The sequence below is a fragment of the Argiope bruennichi genome, chromosome 10 (assembly GCF_947563725.1).
Source record: "Argiope bruennichi chromosome 10, qqArgBrue1.1, whole genome shotgun sequence".
NCBI lineage: Eukaryota > Metazoa > Arthropoda > Arachnida > Araneae > Araneidae > Argiope > Argiope bruennichi.
In genome coordinates, this window is record NC_079160.1 from 86,150,585 (window position 1) to 86,174,627 (window position 24,043).

The 24,043-nt window shown below is 28.1% G+C and overlaps 2 long non-coding RNA genes across 2 annotated transcripts; both read right to left on the reverse strand.

Moving 5' to 3' along the window:
• Positions 1 to 2,167: 2,167 nt before the first annotated feature.
• On the reverse strand, positions 2,168 to 22,666 carry LOC129989395 (uncharacterized). The gene is made up of 2 exons (XR_008785766.1): positions 22,519 to 22,666; positions 2,168 to 3,953 (listed from the first exon to the last, which is right to left on the reverse strand). It is a non-coding gene; the product is annotated as an uncharacterized LOC129989395 (long non-coding RNA).
• On the reverse strand, positions 7,751 to 12,245 carry LOC129989396 (uncharacterized). Its single transcript, XR_008785767.1, has 3 exons — positions 11,466 to 12,245; positions 11,040 to 11,141; positions 7,751 to 8,611 (listed from the first exon to the last, which is right to left on the reverse strand). It is a non-coding gene; the product is annotated as an uncharacterized LOC129989396 (long non-coding RNA).
• Positions 22,667 to 24,043: the final 1,377 nt, after the last annotated feature.

Here is a 24,043-nt window from a genome sequence, read left to right on the forward strand (position 1 = left end):
GCACATTCAAGCTAGAAAAAAAAATAATTTTATATGCTATTCTCTGTTTCTTATTTCCTCTATTTCTTGTCGAAAGTGTAGACTGTACCTTTGTCTTAATCTCAATTCTTCTAGTCAGGCCATACATTTACCTGGATCTACTAAATTTGTCACATATATACTTTGGAGAGTGGAAAATGTGTGCCTAGGAGCATTTTTTAAAAATTTAAATTCAAATTTTAATTGAAAAATCAGCTAAATTTTGAAAGGTGGGGGATTGCGATAACTTTCGAAGATATTCCTCCTTCCAAAAAATGATTTTTACACCGGTTTTAATAGATATTTTTTCAGTTACGTCAATTCAGTTACAGTCAAATTCATTAGTCTAATTTTAATTAACTTTTAAACATGTTTTTCAGTATATCTCACAATATATTCATTGCTGTTAATGAAATCAAAATCGTTTTGGATATATTTGATAGCATGAGTTTCTTTCATTGTTGAAAATTAAAAAAGAATGATTCTGTTGAATATCTATGTTGTTTATAAGACGAATAAAAAAGTGAATTTACTATACCGCGAAATTTAGAAATGAATTGGACCTTTCCGATTTTAATAACATTATTAGAATAGTTCGTGTATACAATTGACAGAACTTAAGCAATACAGCTATAATGGTTGTCAATTTGGCAGAATCTTGGAATATAATAATATAACCAACATTTCAGGAAAATTTCGCATAAGGTGACTATTAATATAACAAATGTATTCTGATGATGATTAGGTGTGTGCCAAAAGTGGCGTTACACCGGTAAAAAGCTCATAATTAAAATTTAAAAAATAAAATTTAATTAGCTACCGAAGACAAATAAAAAAAAGAAATATAACAAATGTATAATGCATAGTAGTAGGTAGTAACTTGTAGTAGTAGGATTGGTGGATCATTTTGGCGTTTTAAGTCATATATGGTCACCACATGCGGAGATTATCCACTAATATTAACTGAAGTTTAAAACAACCACTAATAGTAAATGCCTTCCCACTTCATTTCCATTTACAATCTTTCTCTAGACTGCAGGTACAAGTTACAATCCAATAACTTTACCACTACCTGAAGATATGCATTTAACCGCATGTTAGAGAACATGCATTTTTATTAGAGGACAAATAAAAATGCATTTAATCGAGGAAATAAAATTGAAATAGTTTCATTGTTGCTACTAATATAACATATTGGCTTTTTTTTTCACCATTATTGTGATCAAATTCGGAATATTCGGTTTTTTCGATAATGAATATAGAGCCTGCATTCAATAAACATTTTAAAATTTTGTAGAACTTACAATTAAAATTTGAGTTTACAATTCAGCAACGACAAAAAAAAAAAAAAAAAAGATTATAAGTCACCCATTCTTAAAGACAGCTGTTCTTTGCTTGATAACTGAATGTGTAAAGATTTGGATGGAAAATCAGGGAAACGCATACTACAAAATTAAAGAGTTAAGAACAGTGCAAGGATTCTAAAATATTATGAATTATATATCTATTAAAATTGGAAGTTAAAAAACATTTTAACGAAGAAGCCATTAAAACCCAATTACGGTAAATATTTAATTCCGATTTTAATTGACCAATAATCCCATTAGACCAATTGGTGGCCAACTCAATTGCATAACAACCGGAAGCCATCGTGAGAAAACAATAAATTTATATCCTTTTTTGAAACAAAATAAACGTATTGTTTTGTCGCGATGGCATTTATCATTTTTTGAAGTAAAATATCATGAAGAAGAGAACAAATTATGCCATGTAATCAGCACCATATATACTTGTTAAACTATTAAAGAAGACTGCAAGCTAAAATATTATATACTGTCCCGGAGCTCATCACCCTCACTGTGTTAGTTAGAAATAATGATAGACATAGAATTGTTTTCAACGAATAACTTTTACATTTATTAACTGATTGTACTACAAGACAATTAACTTAGAATATAAAAAAAAACCTTGAAAACAAGAAGATCATAATATATTTGCACAGATCATCATATATTATCAAACTGAATAACAAGCATTAATGACACGATGAATATTAACATAAGAGAAAATGATATTATTTGCTCTCAAAGAAAATTAGCTTGGAAATGTTCCTCATCTTAATATATTTCATGCTATATTTCGATTGGCCATTTTTAATGGAAATATGACGATGTGAAATTTCATAGAGGATCCTGCCCTCCATACTGTTTTCTTCAAATAACAAAAAAAAAAAAAAAAAAAAAAAGACACAAAACTTTATTCATAAAGCACAAAGATGATTAACTAGAATTCTTACTGAAATTGTTGAACACCAATCGGTGTCCTAGGTTTCGTATACACCAATGCCAACAAACATGCATAGGGAATAATGAACTGGAGTTTTCTGAATCAGAGTTCCGTTTTCTGATTCTAGTCATTTTATAAATTCACATCTGTCTTAAAAAAGAAAAGAATAAAGTAAGCGTTATACGATTTTCAATCAGTGTTTCAGGTTCTTTATACAAATGCTAACAAACAGGTACGGGGTATAATGAACTGGAGTTTTTTGAATCAGAGTGCCATTTCCTGATTCTAGTCATTTTATAAATTCACATCAATATTCAAAGGAAAAGAATGAAATAATGGTTGTTACCATCTTCAATCTGTGCTCCAAGTTCTTGATACAAATGCCACCAAACACGCATGGAATAAAATTAACTGAAGTTATCTGAATCAGAGTTCCACTTTCTGATTTCATTAATTTTATAAATTCACATCAATCTTCAAAAGAAAAGAATAAAGTGACAGTCATACCATTTTCAATCGATGTTTCTGATTATTTATATAAAAGCCAACAAACATGCATGGGGTATAATGAACAGGAGTTTTCTGAACAAATTTCCATTTTCTAATTCTAGTTATTTTGTAAATTCATATCAATTCAAAAGAAAAGAATGCAGTAATGTTTGTTACCATCTTCAACCTGCGCTTCAGGTTGTTAATACAAATGCCACCATACATGCATGGAATAAAATTAACTGGAGTTATCTGAATCAGAGTTTCATTTCCTGATTCCACTCATTTTATAAATTCATATCAATATTCAAAAGAATTTTTTCATTTATAAATTCAAATATATCAATCTTCAAAAGGAAAGAATAAAGTAATCACTGTACAATACTGAACTCTAATCGACCAACAAGTTTCCTCTTCGATTCAAAGGGTTAATGCCTTCTGCGTCGTCGGAAACGGGAGGGTTTGCGAATGCGCACGACAAGAGTTCTGGAATTTTCCTCGTTTTGCAGCTGATCGGATGGTGTAGGTATCTGCGCGAGCAAATGCCGCAGGAGAGGTACTCGGCTATCTTCCAGAAAGTATAAGCTGACTAGAATGAATCTAAACGCCGCATCAATTCGCTCGTCTACAACAAGACTTTCAATGATTTTTCTTTCATCAAACATACTGTCTGATGTGTCAAAAACATAGCTTTGCAGAACTCCATCCAAGCACTGACACGGTCCACCGAACGATGGTCTAATTCCATCGTGGATTGCATTTATCTGTTCGAAAAACATATAAATACGGTTTGCCATTCCAATCATTCTTTTATGAAAGTGAGGAGGTAGCAATAAGTCGGATATTTTCCTTTTTAATAAATTTTTCCACTTCATATCAGAACGCCACGAATTATTCCTGAACTGATTTATATCCGTATCGCTTGAAAGAAGTGTACTGATCTTACTTATTGCCATTTCTTCAAGAGTTGTAATAGGAAAACCTTCCATGTTTATTCCGCTTTAAATCTTTTGAATCTATGAATTTTGGCTGATGAATATGGCTGGTATATGTTCAGTTGATTATATGCATCTTTCCCTCCTTAGGATCCTCCCACCAGGAGGGTTCGTGCAGTCGAAAGCATCCAATAAATGACTGCTAAAATGAGATATAGAAGAAATCTGAAAGAAAAAATATCAGATGATTAAAATAAATTATACAATAAAATCTCTTTGGAACGCCGCCGCCAAAGGGACATTCCAAATTGAACTAATATAAAGTTCAAAATAATCTTATATATATGTTACCGTTAAAGTATGAAATCCGTTATTTTATAGAATACCTAGTTATTCCATGAAGTAACTGATCGTGCCCGTTAAAGTGTAAAATAATCTACATCATATATCTCGCACGACAAATACATTTACCTTCCACCCCTACTGCATTTATGAACTATTCCAGGCCGAAAAAGATGAAATTAATGTCGGATAAATCTCATTCTGAAGCCTGTGTGGTTTACCGTCCGTATCCCAGTGCCTGAAGTTGATAGAGGAAAAGGTGATGCCAAATCTATTTTAGCTATCATCATAAAAATAACCGAAGAAGGATTTTTCCAATTGGGCACAAGAAATGGCCGCATAAAACAATTATATTCCCGATCCCAGTTCAGTGTCTGCGAACAAAAATTAATTAAAATCGAAGAAGTACCGGATTTAGAAATATCGCTCCGGTCGGTTGCTACAACTCAAAGTTTAGGTACTGGTCAGGGATTTAAAAAATGTTCGTGTAAAACCCAGTGTGTCAACAAAAAATGTTTTTGTTTTAGAAATAATGTTCTTTATAATTCCAAGTATCATTTTAGTAATCCTTGTTGTAACAAAGGATTTTATGGTACGTTTCCATAAATACCATTTATATGCTGCATAACTTAGATAAATTGCTTCTTTTTCATTTTAATTGTCTATCATTAGTTTAATTTCATTTTAGATCAATTGTTTATTTTACACTTTAATTGTCTCTCATTAGTTAATTTATAGAATACCTAGTTATTTCATAGAATAACTAGTTAAAGTGTCAAATTAATAACATATTACACACTTTAACGGATACGATCATTTATTTCATGGAATAACTAGGTATTCTATGAAATAACTGCATTATATACTTTAACGGTAACATATATATATATATTTAATTAATAACGTCTCAATCATTCTGATACATTATTATGCTTATTATATTACACGATATTTGTAAGCTTTAAAAATCTAATGTTGCTCAAATATGTGACAATTATAGCACTAATATTGCAATAGCCACTTTTCATTAATGGTTATAGCACTTCTATTCTGATTGACACTTTTGATTTACATATTCCTGACTTCTAGGTGTTTAATCATAGAACACACAAACCAATGTCCGATTCATTTGAATGAGTATATATAAATATATTTAATGATATCTCTAAATCTAAATTAAATTCTAATCAATTTCTTAATTTTTATCTTAATTTAACCCATATTGGCTAAATTATAAAATGTTCTTTTATTCCCTGAACCAATTCCACTATTCTTATTTAATTAATGCTACACGAGCTCTGTAAAAATACTTAAATAAGCGGTTTCCACGCTCCGAGTAAAGGGATAAAAATCTCTCAAGTTCAGCAAATTTTTTTAAAAGATATCTATGTTCGCCTTTTCTAAATCGGCACATGTAAGGAAATCCCGATCAGAATCTCATAATATATAATCACCGGGGGGAAATATTTCTGCCTTTTTTTTTTGCTCTAGTGTCGTGCTGTAGATAGACGTACCTCATTGCTTCCTGCTTGTACATAAATTATACCTCCTGGGATGGAATAAAAGCGAAGTTTAATAATTCAAAATGTCTTCTCTCTCTTCGTCCACAAAACTGTTCAAAATATATGTTTTACATATATATATGTAAACATATTTAAGCAGTAACTTGGCCGAATAGAAGAAACTTTTGAAAATTTTAAAACTTCGATTTATTTCATCCCGGAGGTATAATTTATACAAATAAAAAGCGGTAAGACAAGTCGGTCTACATTGCGACACAAGAGCAGAAGAGCCAGAAATTTTTCCTTTTGATAATTTTACTATGGGATTTCTTTGACACGTGTAGATTTAGAAAAAGGGAAATTTAGGTATTTTTAAAACAATGTTGTAAGCATTAGGGATTTTCATCTCTTCGCTCAGAGCATGATATTCTGCTGAATTCAGCAGTTTTACAGAAGGTGTGAATATTTAATTAATTAAAAAAAGTGGATATTGGATCAGGAAATAAAAGAACATTTTACAATGAATTACTATAGCTTAAATTAAAATAAAAACTAGGAAATTAATTAAGACTTAAAATAGATTAAGACACATCCACAGACATATATATAAGCATTTTTATGTGAAGCAGAATGCAGGTGCGATAAACAGTGAAGAGACTTGGCATTTTTAAATTCGATTTATTCTCTCCCGGGAAGCAGGCATGATTTATTTACAAGATGGCGCGGACAAGGAACGTCCCCTACTACAAGAGCAGAAGTGGGGAAGAGAGAGAAATAAATTATCCCTCGTCTTACATAACATGAGATATTGATAGTGAAAATATTTTTTCATAGTGCTAATATATTTTCAAGATTCTAATAGCAATTTCTTACGCATGTCAATCAAAAATAAGAGAAACACAGGGATCATTTAAAAAAGAACGTGCTTACTGGACATTTTTCTATCCCGTCACGCGGAGCATGTGGAAGTGCAAATGTAAGCATTTTTACAAAGCCTCTCCCGAATTAATTAAGTAGAAACAGTAGAATTGGAAATAAAAGAATATTTTAGAATGAAGTTATTATGGGCTAAATTAAGACAAAACTTTGGAAATTAATTAGAACTGAAATTTATGTAAAACACAAGAATATTATTTACAGTTCTCTGAGTTCACTATATTCAGGGATATGAAAACAGAGTTACGCGACTGAATGCCCTCTGAACATGCTCAATCTTCAGCAAAACCAGTCCTCGGTCTGGATGTCCATACGCGACCTTTGTAAAACAAGGTCTCAAAACTTGTTCATGTCACATAAGGTGGGCGATTGTCTGCATGAGGCAGAATTCCGCCTTCTTCTTTCATCTTTATATATATTTTAAATTCACTTAAGAAAAGTTACTACTCTTAATTTTAATATATTTATCTTCCATAAAATTAAAGAAACTTATTTTTTCCTCCTTGAATGAAAGAAACTGCGTGGTAGAAAAACTTCAGGTACTCATTAGCTTATTGAACATATAACTTTCGAATTTTCTAAAGTTTGAACTACCATGGAAATTTATTAAATAGATAACTTGGGGATATTGATTATTTTCTTCTTGTTTAATGGAGATTTTTTTTTATATTTTATTAAAAATTGTTAAAATTCGTTTCATTTTTTTCCAGAAAATATTTTTTAAAGCTTAAAACTAAATTAATAAATAAAAGTTTTTATAAATGATTTTAATTCTTTATTTTAGCTATAGTGGCAGGTATATAGTAAACATGTATTTTATTCAACATATAATTGTTTACTTCTGGCAAACTACTTATAAAATTTTAAATGTAAAATCTTAATAAGTTTACTTTAAATAATTTCGTTAATGAAAAAATTTACATTACACTCATATAAATAATTGTTGTCAATTAATATAGTAGTACTCCATACAATTAACAAATAAGCTTTTATTGCATCTGACTTCACTGCATTTATATTTAATTTCCATTCAATATGAAAACACAATAAAAAAATACACACTATTAGAATCATATATTTTATTTTCCAAGAGACAATAACAAAATACATTTTGTTTTGAAACTTTATTGTTAATTTCACACAAACAAATAATAATAGTTATAATATTAAATGAAGTTAAAATACAAATATATAAATAAAATTAATTATAATATCAAAAGAAAAATTATGATAAAAGCCAATTAACAATTTAAACTGATATTGTTATGCATGAAAATAGAACATGAAATATTTTTATCACCAGTGCTCTTTTTCAAGGTGGTAATTTAAAAACATTTTCCCCTTTCTTTTTTTCTTAGTTCTTTTTGGAGATATTTTTTTTTCTGAACTAAAGCTTTTGATAAATCATCATTTTCTTCCTTAACATAATAATTCAAAAATATATTTGTGTAGCAAAACAACTTTCCAGGTAGAATTTAACCAATGACTTCATCACATGCTCCACTACAGAATTAATTTTCTTCTAGAACAGCATACATAATGCAAGCAACTATTTTTTTTTTTTTTGTTCACAAATCTTTAAGAATTATCCAGACATATATTCACCACATATTTTTTAAAAACTGCAAAATTGAATAGTACTGCAATTAAAATGTTTCTGTAAAAAAGAGTCACTCTATCTAAATCTACAGACAGTGACTGCCCTTAGTTTTTATTAAAACAGAAAAAAATGCAGTATCCTGCAAGATACATTAAAACAGGAAGGCTTTCTTCTAAATTTGAAATGTCTACTGGTTTCACTTCAAAGTGGAAGAGAAAGCAGTTAAAGAGCTCAGATCATAATCCTGAGAGTTAATCATCTGTTTCAGAGTTCGTGATTTTAATGGTGCCAAAAGATTTACTAGGAATAGATAACTTCAACAAATACTGATTTTTTTTTTATTTATATTCAAAGAGATTTATTTATATTCAAGAGCACTATTTATAGATGCTTTTAAGTTTTCCATTTCTTTAAGTGTTAAGTCTCAATTTGAAGTTGAGGATTCTCAGAAATAATATGAGGGTAAATTCAGAAAAACTGTAGGTGCAGCACCAGGTACAAGCCTAGAATAAAAAAAATGAAATTCTTTAAGAGATAAATTTTTTTAGTACTTTATTTAAAACAAGATTTTTACTACAGAATATATGTCTTCTTAATACTTAAACTGAAAGTTAAAATATGTTGGACAGTATTAAATAAAAAAAAACATTTCATGCATTAAATAATAAAATTTAAAATCAACATAAATATTTATCAAAAACAAATAGTTTGATATTATAAGTTGGAATATCTAAAGTAATTATTTTTACTATAACTCAAGTAATATAATATTTTAAATGAATTAATAAGTTAACTTTACAATATATGAAAAACTGATTTAAAAACAGCAATTTTTTTTATTATTATTTTTATTCATTTTTTAAAGCTTCAGATATTTTGCAATTGTCACATTCTTTTGTAAGTAAAGTTTGAATGTTAATGATATACTAAAGATGATATTTAAAAATTTTTATGTTTAAATATAATAATAAATATAAATTGTTTTATATATAATATAATGATTTATAGATAAACAGATGGAAACTAAATTTTCTAAATCTATATGAGCCTGCAATTTATATTCAGTTTATAAAGCTATTTATAACTTTTTTCACATAATATTCTAGAACAAAATGTAAATTCAATATGCTACAGTCTATAGCCAAGATAAACATAATTAAAAATTATATTTAACATTTCATTAGATGATTTTAAACTTTTATTCAGTTGCTCAAACAATTGAGAGTACATCTTACTTTTATTTGATAAATCCGACTTTCAATATAAATGACATATTACCGAGAAGTACAAACATGTTTTTATTTTTACACATAACAAATGGTATAATTAGAAGTAAAAATAAAGAACAATCGACCAAAAACTTCTAAACTGAAAAAGTTTCAGAATCATTTTAAATAAACATATGCAGAGAATACACCAATGAAATTTTGTAACATCTCGCATAGAAGGAAAGTGTCAATATTCAGTTGCATGTCTTTTGGCATTTGTGATGGTCATTAAATGTTGTGGTACCAATTTGACCAATTTTTGGCGGTATCTAAAGATATTTTATTCTCCTTTTCTTGTAACATTTGTTTTAAATGGAGTTTGTTTCTATTTTTGTGTTTTCAAATTACCAATTCAAGTGTGGCCCACAGATATTCAATGACATTGATGTTGGGATACTGTGGTAGTGTGTTTACATTGAAAAAGACACTACATTTTGAAGTCATGTGCTGTGTTTGTGGGTTTATTGCCCTGCAGGAAAATGAAATTTCTATCTAAAGCCTAATTTTTAGTACTTTCTTTTAGATTACTGTGATAATATGGTTCATCCAACTTGCTGCTGAAATTTCTAAAATCAGTTGGCAGAAGAGTAAGTGCTGAAATTGAGCAAAATATAATTAGACAAGCTGGATATAAAAGTCGAAATGTTAGAGAGAAACCTTCATCTTCACCTTACATCAGCTTGTAAATTTAGAAAAAGCATTTGGATTTTGCAAAAAATCATCAATTGAAGACCAATAACTTTTGGGGAAAGTTATACTTACGAATGAAAGAAAAGTCAACATTTTTGACAGTAACAACCGTCGCACCACATGGAGAAAACCTAATACTGCTTTGGATTCACAAAATTTACATCCTACTGTTAAACATGGTGGTAACTCCAGATACGATTTATGGCTTCATCCAAGGTAGGAAGTTTAGTTCTTATATCTGGAATTATAAACCATATCGTTTACTTGGATATACTTTGCAGCAATCTAAAGAAAAGTTCTAAAAATTTGGGTTTAGACAGAAATTTCATTTTTCAGCAAGACACTGACCTCAAACAGAATGCATATAACATCAAAATGTGATGTATTTTTCATTGTAAATAGCAATAACACACACTACAACAGTTCGCTGACATCAATATCATTGAATATTCGTGGGCCATACTCGAAAAGTTGGTCCAAAAACACAAAATTAGAAACAAAACCCATTTAAAACAGATGTTGCAAGAAGAATAGGATAAAATATCTTCAGATACCACCAAAAATTGGTCGAATTGGTACCACATTTAGTGGCCATTATAAAAGCCAAGACTAGCAATTAAATACTGCCACTTTCTTTCTATGGAGATATTACAAAAAATTCATAGGTCTATTCTCAATTTTTTGAGACAAAAATCTGGATATATTTATTTAAAATGCTTCTGAAACTTTTCAGTTTCGAAATTTTTCGTTGATCTTTCTTCGTTTTTACTTTAAATTAAACCATTTATTACGTGTAAAAATAAAAAACAATGGTTGTACTTCTCCGTAATGTGTTATTTATATTGAAAGTCGGATTTATCAAGTAAAAGTAAAGTGTACTTTCAAATGTTTGAGCCACTGTATAAAGAGCATACTAACAAGAAAGCACTTAAGAGCTTCATAAAATTTTTGTGATATTTTTACAAAAATTTACCTTTTACAATCCAGTGGTACTTTAATAAGTTCTCCTGCACTAACATTAAAGGCTTTTCTCACAGTTAAAAATTCATTTCTTGAAAAAAGATTTAGCACAAACCTACAAATACAAAACAAAAATTAGGCCTAAATCAGATTTTTTTTTTTTTTAAAAATGCATTTATGAGAAGTATAATCAAAAGATATAGAATCAAAACAAATTTTAAATACTAAGAACAAATAAAAGACAATGAGAAGTAACGATAAAACAAAGAAAATTTTTATTAGCTCAAGCAAACAAAAACAAAGTATTTGGAAGCATAAGTAACTAAATGTAAAGCAAACAAAAATAAGAAAATATAAATGGAGTGATAGTTCATTCTAAACATTTCGCAGTTCAAAAGGATTAACTAATTAAAAATTATTCGAAAGAAATCAGACTTACCTTACTATGTTTGGTTAGTACGAAATTTTCCCGCTTTATTGCAGAGATCCATGTTCTAGTGATTTCGTCACTTGGAAATGAAAATACAGAAACATTGAACCTATTTTTAGTGTATTTACTTTTACAATCGCTAACGCATTAGACATCTTTATAGTAATATATTAAAATTAATACAAAAAAGACTAGAAAACTTTATCTCATACAAAGCCGAAATATATTCACCATACTTCTTTCTCCGCAACAATAACTACAAGAGATGGTTGGTTACCGAACGAAAGATTACCGTTCGAAGTGAACGCAATGAACCAAGTCACAATTTTCAGTAAATGTCGTTAGTTCACGAACGAAATTGTGGATCCAGCTATTCTCATTGACGCCCCTATTAATCCCGTTCTCGAACGATTATGAGGAATTTGCTATTTTCTGCAGCACAACACTCAGAATTGCGGTTCGTTCATAGGAAGGGGCGAGAAAGAAGAGGGGTTTGGAGGGGTTGCAATGTCTCTCAGCAAAAAAAGGGCAATTGACCTTGATAGATAAAACGGCAGAGTAGAAAGTTTTTCTCAGGGATATGTTCCTTCCCGTCATTTTATCCATGAATTGGCGGGTTTCATGGGGGGTGGGGGTTCGATTCCATTGAGGTTAAAGCATTTTTGCTTTAATATTATCGCTTCTACGTAAGGGACTTCAGAGTGTTTTGACTGTAAAGCGCTTTATTGAACTGGGACGAAGAAATATGTGCACTTTTAGACATTGATGAAAATCCATTTTCAGGATATATGTTTGCAGATATATTGCATTTGCAAAGCAAAAATAATGTTTGCAGAAAATACAAGATTAAAAGAAATTTTTTTTTTTTAAGAACTCAAATATTGTTTATAAATTTATATCTGCTTGTAAATCTGTTATATGCTTTAGGAATACTTCATATAAGAGTGTTATAATAAAATATATTAAATCAAAATTTTCTTTCTTTAGTTTTATATATTCTTTGATGCTTAAGATAAGATTTTGAAGAAAATATGTCGATTGATTTTTTTTTAAGTTACAAGCAGAATATATTATTTATTTGGCAAGTAAAAATAAGTTATATCACTTTTTCCGCAAACACAAAGTAATATGGATTGATCCGTTCGCTTTAATAAAATATCTGGAAGCTTACTTTACACCGAAATAATAATATTCAAGCATTGTCGTTTTACTCTCAAATAAATAACAAATATATTTACCCTAGAATTCAGTTATTTTTTATTTAAATAAAGAAGTTTCAGAATGAAGAGAATTGGAATGTGTTTTCTCAGTAATTTGAAAAATTTATTCTTAGATGTAATGTAAATATTACATAGGAAGAATTAAAAAAAAAAATTCTTACAATTAATTATTTTTAGAATATGCAATTCTTTTAAGAAAATCCAAAAGTATACTTATTTAAACATGCACGCAAGTTTTATTTAGTAAAAAATTGTTTCGTACTTTCTTCTGATCTACAATTTCATAAAGAATCAGTTACATCCAGAGGGAAATGTTATGCTTTCTATAAAAAGCGTTATATATCTAACTGAGCAGATATTATGAAGTAGGCCAGAATTTTTTTCGAGTAATTATCTTTTTGATACGATATCTATTTTTGTATGCAAATATTATATCAAATTATAGACTTAGGAGCAGATGCTGAAAAATTTTATTATTTCACACTGAAAAGGAAAAAAGCAGAATGTCAAATGTTGATTTAATCTCATTTTCATAGCATGTTCTAATTCAGATCGCATCAGATTCGAGAACTGATAATGAGAAACCTCTCTAATCCTATCAAAATTAAACACAAACTTTCCAGGCATTTGAAGAAACTGAGACTGGATACAAATTTTAGGCTCCCGACGGAAAAAAGAAAAGTAAAATGCGGCGACAAAAGTCGCAGAAGACTTTTAAGAAATACTCCAGAAATGATAAGGAAGACATTAATAGTGGTAAATTCTCGCGACTCATAGATTTGATTAAGCAAAGATATTGTTTTGAATTCTATTATAATAAAAATCATTACAAACGGTGACCAAAATTAATTTTTTAAAAAATTTATTAAAATTAAAGAAAGCGCTCAGTCATAGGAAACTGGTATTATTGAAAAGAAGTTTTTATTATTTATTTATTTAACTTTTATTTACCTTTAAGACGGCGTTAAAATATTTTTTGCGCAATAATATTCTTTGATATTATGGCGGAAACATGTTAAAATTATGCCTCAGAAATTTCACTCTCCAAAATACAGTGACTCAGGCAGAGCGTTGCTCTGTCAATCAGGACAAAGTATTATATATATATGTTATGATATTTTAAACTCTGATTTCAATACTAATTAATTTACAAAGTTTTATCTTAATTTAGCCCATAGTAAGTTCATTCTCTTATTTCTTGATCCAATTCCACTTTCTCTACTTAATTCATTCAAGAGAAGCTTTATAAAATTGCTGAATCGGCTAAACGCCGACACATTCTCACGCTCCGCTGAAGGGCTAGAAAAATGTCCAATAAGCACATTCTTTTTAAAAGATCTCTGTGTTTCCTCTACTTGTGATTGACATGCGTCAGAAATCCCTATCAGAATCTTAATAATACATATAATATATTAGCACTGTAAAAAAATATTTTCCCTATCCATATCTCATGTTATATAAGAAGAGAGGTAATTTATTTCGTTTTTCTTCCCGACTTCTGCTTTTTTGCAACGTTGCTGTGGCGGACGTGCCTTGTCCGGTCCTTCTTGTAAATAAATCATGCTTGCCTCCCGCAAGAGAATAAAACGAACTTAAAAATACAAAGTCTCTTCACTGTCTTCAACACACACACACTTTTTTTTTCTCTTTTGTAAGAGTTACAAAAAGAGAAAAAGCAAAAACATAAAAAAAAAGATAAAATCTGAGCCCTAAAAATAAAGGTTTAGACAAACTTTTTTTCTTTTTAAATTTTAAATAAATATCATATCTAGCAGAATTTTTAAAAAAATAAAAATTAGGATTTCATAAGATTGGACTAACAAATAATATTTTTTAAAAGAATGAGAACATTTAAAAAGTATATATATCGGAAAAGAAATCGCTTGTATGGGATAATTTATGGCTTCTAATTAAAATTTCATCAGGTTAGAGTTTAGATAACGAACTATTGTTATTAATGCATACGAAATTAACCTCTATTCAACGGCATACACTAAAACCCCTTTCGTAAATGGTTTAAGGGATAACTCCAAAATGGAGCAAACAGCATAGGAATAGCATCCTAATGAGGCAAACATATTAATGAGAATGATGATCGAAATTGTAATGTATTGAAGATGCTTCGTGGTTATAAGAATAAAAAGGGCTAAATATCATACATATCTCGTGTGTTTTTAGAACAGCCTCTCCCATGTTAGATGAATATTTCTTTTATGTACCAAATATATCTTAATTTATTATTTTCCACACGTTAGTCGTATTCTGGAATCTGCATATTTTTCTTTAACAACTCATAAGTTAATAAACATACACTTACCAGACATAATAAAAATAAATTCTTCAGTACAGGAATATCGAATGAAAGAATCTCGAGTTACAACATGTTTGTTTGAAGTATTTCTCATTTCATACAGTCCTTTGGAATATTATTTTTAAAATAAAAAAATAATAAAACATTTCAACAAAAAATATCTTAAAAACTGAAATAGGATAAATTTTCTAGACAAATCAAATTACTGTATATTTGAAAAGAAAAATAAATAAAATTGGGAATTTACTATGATGTTAAGGGACTATATAGCATTGATTAAAAAAACGTTATATATAAGATAAACAGAACTTAAGGAAGTTGATTAAAATAAATGGCTTAATGTATCTGGCGAAATCAGAAGTTATACCTAAACGACGTATCTGAAATTAAATGTAATCAATATTCCCAGCAAAGCCGGTAGTTAAGTGCGATTTCTATTACTAGTAAAGATGAATGTGTGTTTGAACGTTTACGCTCTACAGGTCAAACCATTTGATCTAAAACTATCAAATTTGGCATAAATTTAGGAACTTTTATATAAAACTAGGAGTGATGTTTTTCCACTTAAACTATAATTAAAAATTTAGCAAAATTTTGGAGCTTTTCCGATATTTTCGAAAATATTATAGTACAAAAAATTGTTTCTACGTCATCCTAATATTTAAAAATATTGTATTTTATTTTTAACGGCAACAGTTTTTCGCCATATAAATCAATTCTTGAAAAAAAATTTTAAACCTATTCTCCAAAAAGAATCGTAAGAATTCTGAACAAAATGCTACACATAATACGAATGTAATGCAAAAACATAAGAATTCTGGAAGAACACTAATGCCATTAATAAAAGTTTCAGTTAAACTTGCAGATATTTTTTTTATGTTTGTTTTGCAATGGGAATGAATTACTATCTTGTCTTCAATGCAAATCATTGTTGGCAAAGTAGATTTCAGGAAAGCGATATATTTCATTTATTTTGGGAAGAATCTGAAAAAGTTTAAATTTATGCCTAAAATATTATTAACATAAAGAAAAAAATCGGAAATTATATATTGTTTTAGGTTAAAAATTATATTATTATAAGGCCCAAAATAGCAAAGCGTATCCATTCATTTTTTCACTAATTTTAGGGCAGCTAACAGAAAATAAGGAAAATGCATTCCATAAAATGGAATGGCAGAAATCGTCTAAATTTGTATGGATTTAAATAATATAAAAATTTGAACTTTAAAAACTTTTTATTGAGGAAGACATTAAGTTCAAGTTTCATAAAATATTTAATTAAAAAATTTAGTGACCATTAATCCTGGCAAATCAGTGGCAATCCTGGCAATCAATTCTGTCAGAGGCAGAAAGTAAAAAGTAAAAACCAACATAACTGAATGGGCAATATATTATGAAACAGAAATGAACCAATATTATTAGAGATATAAACTTCGAAATGTTATATAGTTTTGAAAATTTAATAGCATATATTGTAGAAAAAATGAATCAAATGAAATATTTTTATTTTGAAAATTAATAAGAGAAAAAAATCTTAAGATATAATTCAGAGCTAATTTCAAAGATAAAATCCAAAAAATTTAACTCAGCATCAAAACTTTGATCAGATAAGTAAACTACCAATTTTAATTTTTAAGATTTTTATTTCTTAACAATATTTTTCAATTTTTGTTGCTATTATGCATTTATGATTGTTAATAAGTTGACAAATTTTTTAAGAAATTATTTAATTATTCCAATCAATAAAATAATAACATTTAAATCTCATACTATTAACAATGTGGCATTAAATTTAAATGATAAAATATTTTTAAAAAATGAAAAAAAGAATTAAATTTAATATATATGCATAAAATATGTGTTATTAAAAAAAGATAATGAAATTTGTTGATATGCTTTAAATTTATTCTACAATAAATATAACTATATACATAACAATTTAAATTTTTCAATGAATAATACATACTGTAACCAGAAAAAAAAAATATTGACTCAAAGAACCTTACAAATTTAAAACAAAGCCTGAAATGCATATAACTGCCAATTTAAAGGTTCAATATAAATTGGATGGAATTTCACAAGTAGGAATCAACCAACAACTTATTGACAGAGAGAAATGTGCATTGGTGCGGTTTCCTATACAAAATTAATTCAAGTTTTAAATCTTTACTGATAAAAAAAAAACCCCCAATTTCAGTTTTTTCTAGTTATTTTTCTAGCCTATTATCAGCCAATATGAATTGGGTAATTTTGATTTCAGCTAATAAAACTTCAATTCATCAAAATTACAGTTTCCCCAGATTAAAAATGAACCCTGTTTCAATGCCATTTAGTTAACTTTCAACTAATATCTTTTTAGAATTAACTCCACCCGCCAAAATTGAGCACCTACCCAACTAATTATCATCTGCTAGAATCGAATCATTCCAGTTTCAAGTTTTGAATTGCAAAGGTTTTTAAAAACATGATTTTAAGAGTTTTAAAACACATTGTAGATACTTCAGTAAAAGTGATAAAAGAATTAAACACATGCAAACTATGAACCTTATTCACTGGGCCAACATCATACTCAGTACTAAGTTTAATAATAATGCACATACAATATCTTAAAATAGCAGTGAACCAAAAAGAATATATTATCAGCAATTTTCTATAAGAAACAAATTTTTCCATACTCTAAACTTTTTAAATCCAATAACTTCGTCTTTAACAAATATTTAATTCAATCTACTACAACTTTTGGTGAGTTAAATTATTTAAGCAAAATCAATATTGATTATTGCATAAAATTATGTAAGCAAAGAGTGAATGCAGAAATTTTCCCAAGTCTGAATTGGGATAAAAACTTAAAGCAATAAAAGCAAAAGCAATTGATATGGTGAGCCTAACTTTAAATATGACACTATACTTACAAATATATATAAGTTATTGCCAGTAAAAAGCAATATAAGACTTATAAAGAAATAACCTCACTAATTGTTTTAGAAAATACAAAAACTTGTTTCTGACAATAATTTCAAATTGATGGACGTTATTACTATATGAATATCATTTGTCATTAAAATGTATATTATTACAATGTCAACCAAATGAGAGGAGAGATGTAAAGATAAATTTACATAATATCATGAAATTACTAAACAACAGTGACCTATTTGTGAAAAGTTCTCATGAGCAATTGTTGCTGAGAATGGAAAGCACATCAGTAATATCCACAGGGACTTTTAGGGAGGTATTGATGCATATTTGGCAAGTTTCAGTTTTGTACAATTTTGTCTATTGAAAAGTTGGGCATTATAGCAAAATCATTGACAAATCAGTAAAATATTCTGTATTATTTGACACGCTCAAAGTTCTAAATATAAGAGACAATTTTTAATAATGTGTGCATTCACAACAGAAGAGTTCTGAAATAAAAATAATCAAATTAAACAAGAAAGTATAATAATAAAAATTTTATTGTTAGATACTTATCCATTGGAAAATTTCCATTTCCCAAAGATTCGTTTTACTAAAATTATAATTCATCATACTAAATTAAATACAACATGTGTTTATGTCAGTTTTCCCTCTCTATTTGTTAAGAATTTGAAGCCTTTCAATTTTCTTTAATTCACATCAATTAAAAAACAATTACAGGACACAATTTTCAAATCACAATTTCATGCTGCCTCAATTTTTTTTATATAAAATGTCAAATTTTTATCATAAATCATTTTTCCTTATTTCAAAAATTATTATATATTTATTATAGATAAAATCCTTACAATTTTTTTTTTCTTCTATAAAATGGGAACATATATATCCATTTTTTGAATTTCTTCATTAAAATTATTATTTTTTGAACAATTTAGTAAATGAAAAATTATTTTAAGTTTTAATGATTTATTATAAATTGTTTAAAAATGGATAAAATGGATATTCAATACTGGGAGAGACAACTGCAGATTTACTTAAAATAATGTATGTTTGCTGTTTCAGCTATGACAGATAAGCAGTTTTAAGAATGATAAAGTCTTTAATATTTCCAATGATATTAAAACCATTCAACACATGTAGAAAAAAAAAAAAAAGAAAACACATTAGAACACACAACTGTAATATTTTGATTTTTATCATTGAATATCTACTGATGAATTCTATGCTATTTAGAAATATTTGACTGACTTCATTCTCTTAACAATGATAGACTACTTTTAATTATGAAAGAATTATTAATATGAAGAATTGGTAAATGAAGAAATAAAGCAATAAACTGGGGGAAAAAATCTAATCTCTTAACTGATTTATATAAATTGAACATAAGGACTGTTTTGGTTGACGTTAAATTCCGTTTTGGTTTACGTGAAGATTAGTGTAACTCCCGAGTTTGTCGCGAATATGGCAACCCAACGGAACGCTCTTCTAGCAACCCTAATGCTATTTTGTTTACTACTTTTTACAATGGTTGAGTCGTACATGAATTACAACTATTATATGAAAAATGTTAAATTAAAAATATCGATTAAAGATTTTAATTTTGTTCTTTATTATAATTAAAAGGTTTTTTTTACAACTAATAAGACACTGCAATTTTATTTTTCATGTGAATACGAATAGAAAATATTTATTGTTTTGTAATTTTTAATTGTCAGTATGCGCTTTAAAAAATCGTTTGAATTCTTACTTTACGAAATCGTCTGCAGTCTTATTTTAAAAGTCAGCTGTAATGGAATTCTTCGCAGTTCTCGTAATTCTTCTGGTGCTCTAATGGTTGGTTCCCTAGATAATTTGTTATGCCGGCAATTGTGCAAGAATGGATGTCGGGTAAATGGGATGGAAAACAGTATTTCGAACCTGCAGAATGGATGAAGGGTGAGTGGAATATGAATATATATTTTTTTACGAGTTGATGAAGTTAGGAAAGGATGCTTGTTTGAAATTTTATATGGAGAATGGTTTGATTGCTTCTAAGTGTGTATGCCCGATGTATGGTGAGAATATGAAATTGATTGATTTGGATGAGAGAATCGATGGAAAGATCTGGTCTGGTCCTTCATTCTGTCTTTTCTATTGATTATGTGCTGTTCCAGTCCTTATGTTCAATGTGCTAGCAAAGCCGTAGGATTTTTTATTTATTTTTTAAGTTAAAAAATTCTGCCCGTTGCTTTCTACAGATGCCGCAGGCATCGCATGCTCTAACTTTTGTTCTAGCCGGTCTGAAAAAAACAATACTTATCAATAAAAAATCAAAATTATATTGCGGAATAATTTTGATACAAAGTAAACAAACACTTCTGCGGAACAGTTACGATTACAACAGTTACGATTACTAAGGGTAATCGTAACTGTTCTGCAGAAGTATTTGTTTACTTTGTCCGCTATCTTTATTGGCAACTTGGCATCCTTGGCGCAGCAAGGGGCACACTAAACTTTTACCTCTGTTTCTCCTCAATGTGGTTGAACACAAGTAAAGAACCCGGCACAAGCTAAGAATCCGTTCAGGAGCATACGCCGGAAAACAAACCTCATTCCTTCCTTCCTAAAAACTTTCGATCAAGTTTTAAATTGTTTCTATCTTCTCAGGTCATTTATATTCTATAGGCATTGATATTTTATTATTCATTCATTTAAAATGTATTTTTATGGATTGTGTTTATTTTGTATATTATTGCTCTTGCTTTAGATATTTTTACATTTTATTTATGATATTTACCATGAAAATTTTGTTGTGCACTCTTCAATCATTATCTACTGCAATCTTAATGCCTTTAAGTTTTTTTCCTTCATTTGATTATGTTTTAACAATAATGCATCTATTTCACCTTTTTTTGTTAATATCACTATTTTATAATTTGTATGCATGCAGCATCATAATAGTTCTTAAATATAACCAAGTTAAAAATTTAGAACTTGAATATAACTTTCAAGCAGTCATGAGCAAGCATGAGTATTTTACATATACTCATTTTCATGTTAGAGTGCCAACAAATGTTAATTTTATATCAAATGTATCTTCTTAAATGGTAGGAACCTTACATTAATAATATTCAAATGCTCATGCTCTTTTAAGTGATTTATTTTATAATAACAATTTTGATCAATCAAATCAAGTTATTAATTGAACTTTTGATGAAAACTTATTCTTACAACATTTATATGAATGTTGTTGATGAATCTTCATTCCACTAAAAGTTCTTTCAAAATGTAAAAATAAAAGTGGAAAGACATAATTATCTACAGAGCAAACATTTCATGTTGAGTTTTGATAAAAACACAAGATAGTTTTACTAAAAGATATTTGGTTTATTTTTATGTATTTAATTTGTATAAAAGAAAGATTATTTCGCACATAATTCCAAAGCTTAATTTTTAATTTGGACTTTAATGTTTCACACCAACTACTGTAAGTAAATGAGTTAAAATATAGTAATATATACTGACGAATAAACTTAAAAGAGTTAACAAAAATAATGAATATCAAAAATGACAAAATTCCTTCTTCCAATATTATATGTCATCTAATATGTAAAAATAATTAATTTATAGTATGTAGAATCTCATAAAATGATCCCAATTTATGCAAAGAGCTGTATGCAAGAAAAATTACATAATAGGACACATTCTATTAACAATGACTGACCATACATACAATCAGTAGATTTCATAACAAGAATATATAAATAAATTTAACAATCTTTGGCTGTAAAATTAAATCATTCACAATTCATAAGTATTAACATATCATAAATGCTATTAGCATAAATTTCTCATGTTATCGCATAAAGGAAGACATTCTGTGTAAAATCTACTTTAGCTAACAATCTAATGATAACTCAGAATTAACAAAATTGCAGATAAGATCTTATGTCAAATAATGTTGATTTAAAATATTATTAACTTTTAACCAGTTATATATTTTTAAAAAATGTTATATGTCACTGTGATGCTTTATACGTACATATATATCTTCTATAAATAAGTGGTAAGCAGTTGGCATAAACATATATCAGAACACAGTAAGATAACATGTATTCTTAAAATAATTCAAGTAGCATTTCTTGTAAGAATTTAATATTACACACACATACACAAAAAAAAAAAAAAAAGTGTAACGTTGAAGAAAGATATTCTAAATAACAGTTGAAAATATTATACAAAAATCTACTATAAAATTTGTTAAAATTAAAGAACAAATGGACGACAACTAACTTTACAACACTTAAACGATTTTGCTTCAATTTTAAGAATACGTCATAGCATTTTTGTAATTTATCCTGAAGATATCACTTGCTTTTACGCTTTTATTCTCCCCACAGGAATATCCAGTTTAATTTTTAGTAAATAACGTTACATAAAATTTAATCAAACTAAAAAGTGGATAAAAGTTTTAAATGATCTAGAAAATGGCAAGTTAATAATAATAAATTTTACCGGCTTATGCTTCTTGAAAAATATGGCTTTGCCAGAAAATATTTAAATAAGTTGGGAAATCATGAAACTGAATATCAACCATTTTCTCACAACATGTAATTAATAAATTTTCACTTACACAGACTCGGCGGTTGTCATGGATATGCAGAAGAGTCAATAACTTTTGACAAATATAATATGAAAACACTGATTTCAGAATAGACACAAATGCAGAAGTGAGCCGATATGCTCCTACCGTCAAATCAGGGAAGGAGGTGTGATATGATGCTGCAGGAGTTTGACAAGTGAATTTGTAGTTTCGGATCTACGGTTCCAAGTGCAGCTGCAGATCCGGATTCGAGTGTTCGTTCTGAACCGAATTCGAATAGAATTGTTGTCTACGTATTCTGAACTAAAATTTAAATGCTAATATTGTCATAAGTTACTTGATAATAAAGTCTTTATTGTAAAGTAATATATTATAATTTAATGAATAATGAATAGTAATAATGTAATTTTCATAAAATTATTTATCTTAATATTTTTATTGGGTGATTTCATGTGTTAATTTTAATCTCAGTTAATAATGATAATATTTATTTAACACATTCTGTTAAAAATAATTAATATTTTATTCTTCCTGAACTTTAAATTATTAAATTTTGCTATTTTTCTCATACTTTTCTTTTCAGTATTTTGATGGAGACAAGAGCTGAAAATTTCCAACAGGAGAAAGGTATCTCTAAAATGAAGGCAAGATAATTTCTCTAATTTTGCTTCAAAATATTTCACGATAATTAATTTCAAACAAAATCAACGAGATGGAATGTCACCATTTAAAGGTTTTAATCTGTTATTAACTTCATTAATAAGATTTCATTTTTATTGATTTCTCTACCTTTTTAATTAATTGTTTTTAATATTCAAGCTAAAGCACACAAGTAAATGTATATTGAAAGCTTATCCTATTACGCCATGCTCAATTATCTTTTGGAAAATTTAAGTTCATGGCAAGTTTTTTTTCCTTTTAATTTTGTCGTAGATTCAATATTTAATTCAATTTTACAGTTATTTCCACTTCTAAAATATTATTAGTGAAAGTTGACATTAACTCCCATTCTTAGATCCCCTAACTATAACGAGTGTTCTAAAGCAAAATAAATGCTAATTTCGTTACATTCTAATAAAAAACAATTAATGAACATAGTATATATTTGCAAAAAGCATTTTGTAGCACCCTACAGTCAGCAAATACACTATTCATTAATAATGCTTTGACCATATTTCTTATACTTTTTACTAAAAATTTCTTAATATTTTAACTCATTTTGTTAAAATAAGTAAAGAATAAATTATCTATTTTTTTTAATAGCTTATTATTATCCCAAAATTTTACTATTCATTTTATTTTATCAAGATTAAAAACTCCATAGTAAAAAATACATTTTTTTTTTCATTAAAACTCACGACAATGAGAATAGTTTTCCAATTCTTTATTACATTTCTAATTTGTATACTTGCGATATTATTTCCTCCTAATGAGGAATGTGAATACGGTGAACGAATCCAATTTAACTTTTTCGTATACGAAGTATAGAGAAAGCATTGTAATCACCAAAATAATTCGAACTCGAGATTTTACGTATCTCCACGTTTTAGATCTT